Source organism: Magnolia sinica, chromosome 3, assembly GCF_029962835.1.
Source record: "Magnolia sinica isolate HGM2019 chromosome 3, MsV1, whole genome shotgun sequence".
NCBI classification, from domain to species: Eukaryota; Viridiplantae; Streptophyta; class Magnoliopsida; order Magnoliales; family Magnoliaceae; genus Magnolia; species Magnolia sinica.
Window position 1 is genome coordinate 26,616,483 of NC_080575.1, and position 6,412 is coordinate 26,622,894.

The 6,412-nt window shown below is 36.6% G+C and overlaps 1 non-coding gene across 1 annotated transcript; it reads right to left on the reverse strand.

Moving 5' to 3' along the window:
- Positions 1–2,240: 2,240 nt before the first annotated feature.
- Positions 2,241–2,348, reverse strand: LOC131241817 (small nucleolar RNA R71). Its single transcript, XR_009169386.1, has one exon. It is a non-coding gene; the product is annotated as a small nucleolar RNA R71 (small nucleolar RNA).
- Between the last annotated feature and the right edge of the window lie 4,064 nt (positions 2,349–6,412).

Below are 6,412 nucleotides of genomic sequence, written 5' to 3' on the forward strand. Positions count from 1 at the left end.
TGTATTGCGAGGTGAGTCTGAGAGCTTGGATTGAAAAAAATGTTAAAAGCATGGAATTAATGCTCAAGAATCACTAGGGCAAGGGATGGATCTTAAGAGACCAAGATTGAAGATTCCAAGGGCCCAAGATTCAAAGAAAGTAGATGGTGGATGAAGGAAGTTGAAAGTGTAAAGTGTAGAAAATCAGAAAAAATTGAACTTCACTATCAATGACATCGAACACCTTTTGATGGCATCGAAGTGAGTGTTTGATGACATCGAAGACGGATCAATTGCATCAAGAATTACATGAAATCAAGTTTTCTTGTTGGACTAATTGGGCGCTTTTCTCGATGACATCGACGACCTGTTCGATTGATTGAAGACCTGTTCAATGACATAGAAATTCTTAGAGATTTTTGACGAAATTTGCTGGAACACTCTAGACACTTTTTTGAGTACCTCTCGATGCCATCGAATATATGTTCAATGACATTAAAGGAAGTTCGATGACATTAAAGATTTATGCAGTGTGAAAAGGCGTGACTCACGAATTCGATTCAACTAAGGATTTTGCCTTAGATGACATCGAAGGCGTTACATAGAGTATGTAAATTTGAGGCGATTTCCAAAGACGGTCTGGGAAAGCTTATAAATATGGGTTCTTTAAGTAGTTCTAAAGAAAAATTAGGGTTCAAGGAGCAGAGCAAAGGGTGGAGCAGCATCCCAAGAGTTTTTCTTCTTCCTTAATTTATTTTTTAATATTTTATTTAAGGGTTTTATTCTTAATCATGTCTATAGTTAACTAAACCTCCTAGCAAGGGCTAAGAGGTGAAGCTTGTAGTTTGTTGGGATGTTTATCTTGCTTTGATTCATGTTTATGTTGAACTTCATTGATTTTTAGTTTGAATTAAGGAATATTTTAAGTTTTATATGATTTATTGTGAATTAAATTGCAATAGATGTTGTGATGGATTTGAATATCTTCTTATTTGTTTTAATATTGTTGAGATTGGTAAAATTCTTGATTCACCATCGTCTCTTGGCCATGGTGGATGATTGAATTCCATTCCAATCATCACAATGGTTCTTCGCGTGTGAACTATTTCAATGAGAAGTTCAGATTGTGCTTCAATTATTGCATCTTCCAATTGGATAGGATGGGACTCTGATTCCAATTGCATTTGTTGAATCAAGTGAGGTAACATCTTGATAACTACAAGTGGATCTTTGACACTCTAGTTTCCTCTTTTAATTAATGATTCCTTCACAATTATTCTCAATTATTCTAGATTTTAGTTTAGATCTCATCTTACTTCTAGTTCTAGTTATTTTAAAAATACGTTTAAGTTAAGTCCTTGTGGATTTGACCTTCATCTCACCGAGTTATTACTATATCGTGACCCTGCACTTGGGGTTGTGAACAAGTTTTTGGTGCTATTGCCGGGGGCTTCGGTCACATTTTTATGAGATTAATTAGTACTAGAATTAAGTTTAGATCAGGGTTAACTTCTGTTGTGTTTTTAGGTTAGAATTTTCTGAATTTGTTTTGGAAACTAACTTTGTTTTATATTTTGTAGAATCCTAACATAGTAACTCCAATCCGGTAACTTCTCTCCAACTCTCTTTTAATTTTAAAGTTTTTAGTTACTGTAGTTTTTAGTTTTCCTTTTCTTATGTTAGTTATTTAGAATTTGAGGGTTTTGAGTGCTTCATGCCCAAGTGGGTTCGTGATAACACTCTCTGTCTCTTGAGTGAAGGAGGATTAGTTGAAGGGCTGCCTATCCATCACCGGATTAAACACCCTTTGAGATCCTCTGAGTTAGTAGGAGTGATGGTTGTACATCAACCTCGACACCCATTTGAGGAAGTCTAGGATGAGAATGAGGTGCATCATGCATCCCACCTCGCACTTTACAAGATTATTTACAACCAGCGGGGGTGAGTACACCTTCCTGCATGATATTCCCATTGAATGCAGTAAACGTGGATGTTAAACCTAGAGTGATACAACTCCATCCTAAGTTTAATGGACTAGAATCTGAAAGTTCATATTTGCACATGCAAAAGTTCGATGAGATAATAACCACATTGCACTTTCCAAACTTGTCCGAGGACACAGTAAGACTGAAGTCATTCCCTTTCTCCTTGAAAGAAAGGACTAAGTCATGTCTACATTCCTTAAGACCATGATCCATTGGCACATGGGCTGAGATGACGAGGGAGTTTCTTAAAAAGTTCTTCCCGTATCATAAAATGAACACCTTAAAAAAAGCAATCATGAATTTGACCCAAAAAGAGGGTGAGACCTTCTTCAAACGTTGGGAACGATATAAGGATCTCATCAATTCATGTCCACAACATGGCTATGAAATGTGACAGATAATAAGCTTTTTCTATGATGGATTGACTTCACCCGTGCACCAATTTGTGGAGATGATGTGTAATGGGGAATTCATGAATAAGGAAGCCGATAATGCATGGGATTATTTTGATAAACTTGTAAAGAACGTGCAATCATGGGATACCTCCCCAAGACCTACCATGTCCAAGCCTACTTAGCCAAGAGAGACGGGAGGAATGTATGTCTTAAAAGAATAAGATGACATGAGTGCAAGGGTGGCATCTCACAAGGAAAGTCGAGGCCATGGAACTTAAAAAGGTGGAAATGGTCAAACCAAAGGGGTTGTGGAACTTACTTGCAGTATTTGTGCTAGCAACATACATGTAACACAGGATTATCCTACAATTCCTACGTTCCAAGAGTTGTTGACCGAGCAATCAAACGCCATAAACAATTACCAATGACCATTCAACAGACCCACCTCAAATACCTATAATTCTAATTAGAGGAACCATCTAACTTCAATTGGATGAACGGACAAACGGCAATTCCTCAACAGGCCCTTACTCAACTTCTCAATCAAATGTAACCTCGAGAGTATCCGGTTCTTAAGCATATCCAAAACTAAGAGCTCTTTAATCAAGGCAAATTACAAGCATTCCAAGACCATACTAAGGTCATACAAAGGATTAAGTCACACTTAGTGATTGGGGAGAAAGGGACTTTTCCAGCCCAACCTCTATCCAATCCAAAACCTCAATGTGAGATAAGTGACCCGAGCTCTTCACATAACATAAAGCAAGCAAAGTCTATCACCACTCTTAAAAGTGGAAAGACAATTGACAAAACTATTCCAGTGAGGGCTAAAAAGCCTAAGGACTTGAAAGAAGTTGAGAGTGATAGATCTAGCGTTACTCCACAAGAGGAAGAACCAGAATCTCAAAATAAGCCGATTGTACCATTCCCTCAACGGTTGATTGCACCAAAACCTCTATCTAACTTTCAAGATATTTTAGAGGTACTTAAACAGGTGAACGTCAATATCCCTCTATTGGATGTTGTTAAACAAATTCCTTCATTTGTCACATTTTAAAAAGATCTATACACTACCAAAAGATAGCAAAACATATAAAAGAAAATCTTTTTGACAGAAAAATGAGTGCTATCCTTAAGCAAGATGTGTCACAAAAATAAAAGGATCTAGGTAACCTAGCCATCACTTGTGTAATTGGGAATCACTAGATTAAACATGCACTCCTTGACTTAGGGGCAAGTGTTAATTTGATCCCTTACTCAGTCTGCAAAAATTATGTTTAGGTGAATTAAAACTCACCCAGACCACATTACAACTTGGTGATCATTCAGTTCATATACCGAGAGGGATGATTAAGGACGTGTTAGTCCAAGTCGATAAATTCTACTATCAAGTGGATTTTATTATTTTAGATACTCAACCTATCATAGACGTGAGCACTCAGATTCCTGTCATTCTTGGTCATCCATTCCTAGCTACATCAAATATCATCATCAATTGTAGGAATGGAATTATGAATTTATCTTTTGGGAATATGACATTGGAGCTTAATATCTTTTTCGATATGAGTAAACAGTCAAAGGATGTTGACGATATCCATGACATTAACATGATCGATTCTTTCGTGAAAAATAGAACACTTTTAACTTTATATGCCGACCCTCTAGAGATGTGTTTGGCCCACTCCCCTTATTTAGATGATGAAATGATTAGGGAGATGAATACCTTGCTTAATACTATGTTGCTACTTGAAGTTCACTAGTGGAGGCCATAATTTGAAACTTTGCCCCAAACCGATATAATGCCTCTATTGTCTAGTCTCAAGGCACCAAAGCTTGACTTAAAAATCTTTGCCTACCAATCTTAAATATGTTTATTTAGGACAAGACGAGACATTCCCGGTAGTGACTTCTTCCCACCTTGATGAAAAAATACTTATTTTTACTAAATCGAGCATAAAGGAGCCCTTAGATGGTCGATTGCGGACCTCAAGGGAATTGACCATTCGATTTGTACTCATCACATTCATCTCGAGGATAATGTGAAGACCTCCCGACAACCACAACATCTACCAAATCCAAATATGAAGAAAGTGGTTAAAGGAGAGATCCTTAAGTTGTTGGATGTTGTATCATTTACCCTATATTTAATAGCTAATGGGTGAGTCCAACACAGGTGGTTCTTAAGAAGTCTGGAATCACCATCGTAGCCAATACCGACAATGAACTCATGCCAACTAGAGTCACTATTAGTTTAAGAATGTGCATTGACTACAGAAAGTTGAATATCATCACAAGAAAGGACCAGTTTCATTTGCTCTTCATTAATCGAATTTAGAAAGGCTACCTAGTCACTCTTACTACTGCTTCCTTGATGGGTATTCGGGCTACAACTAGATAGAGATAGCCCTTGAAGATCAAGAGAAAACTACGTTCTCATGTCCCTTTGGCACCTTTGCTTACCGAATGATGCCATTTGGACTGGGTAATGCCTCAGCCACATTCTAATAATACATGTTGAGCATATTTTTTGACATGGTGGGGCAATATTTAGAGGTCTTCATGGACGACTTCTCTGTCTTTGGTCCATCCTTTAGCGACTACCTATAAAATCTTAAAAATGTGTTGAAGCGATATGATGAAAAGAATTTAGTTTTGAATTAGGAGAAGTGACATTTCATGGTTCACAAGGGAACAGTGCTTGGACATATAATTTCATCCAAGGGAATTGAGGTGGACAAGGATAAAATTAACCTTATCTTGAACTCACCTCCACCAAAGAGCATACATGGTGTGCGATCCTTCTTAGGACACGCTGGATTCTAAAGACGATTCATAAAGGATTTTGGTCAATTCTCTCATCCTTTATGTAATCTACTTCAAAAGGATGCACCAAATGAGTGGATTAAGCAATGACATGAAGCTTTTCTTAATCTCAATGCTAAGTTGACTACCGCACCTATCATGCAGTTACTCGATTGGAACATCCTTTTTGAGATTATGTGTGACGCATCTGACTATGCTATTGGGGCAGTGTTAGGCCAGAGAAAAGAGAAGAAGCCTTATATGATTCTGTAGCACCCCAAACTTTTCGATACCTAAGTATTGAAAGTTCTCGAGTGTAATCATAAAATTTAACTTATTATGTATATGTGTACGATACCAATCTAGCTATCCTAACCTTACATCCATTCTCCAACACGAATCTAACTATTGAGAATAATCTCCATTCATAGATCAAGCTATCTAACCATTGATTTTGAGATATGATCACCATATACCCAAGTATTCTCACTTATCCATTATAACTGATCGTTTAGTCAACTATTCACCATATGTAAAGATATCTAACCGTTTACTCTAAGTTTGAACCACCTGATCAAAGTAAACTAGCTACTTGATCTCTACATCCGCTCGTACATATATCGAATTGATATTTCGATCCATTCATCTGGTTCATGACCTATGAATATGCTTAACCCACCATCAAAACTACAATCTGAGAAACTTACACATGTGAACAAGTCACTTAAATCTGACGGTATACATGTTCTACCTCTTGATCCCTCCGAAAACTCACTTGTGATAATCTATTTACAAAATTGACCATACACCCATTTACATACATGATCAGAGTGTTAACCATCAAAATTTTCTATTTTTAACATGTCATCTGACCATCCATTATGTTGATTGATATATGTACATTACCTTAATTAGTTTGGTGAATAATTCCTTATTCATAATGATTTAGATATAAATTCTTTTATAAGAATTACTAAGAAATGTGCTTATACCCATGTAGAAAAATTATATTTCCCAAAACTCTTATATCAGCAATAATTACAAAAATGCCATTAACCTCGACCCTTGAATTCTAAATCACATGGTTTCCACAATTTGTTTGATTTGAAAATTTATACCATACCTATGTATTAAAAATTAGACATACATGTCAAATTTTGACCCTTAGATCATTATAAAAGTGACCCAATTAACAAATCAACCCCTTAATTGTTGATTTTGGTGTCCATTGAGTAAATAAACCTCGTAGGT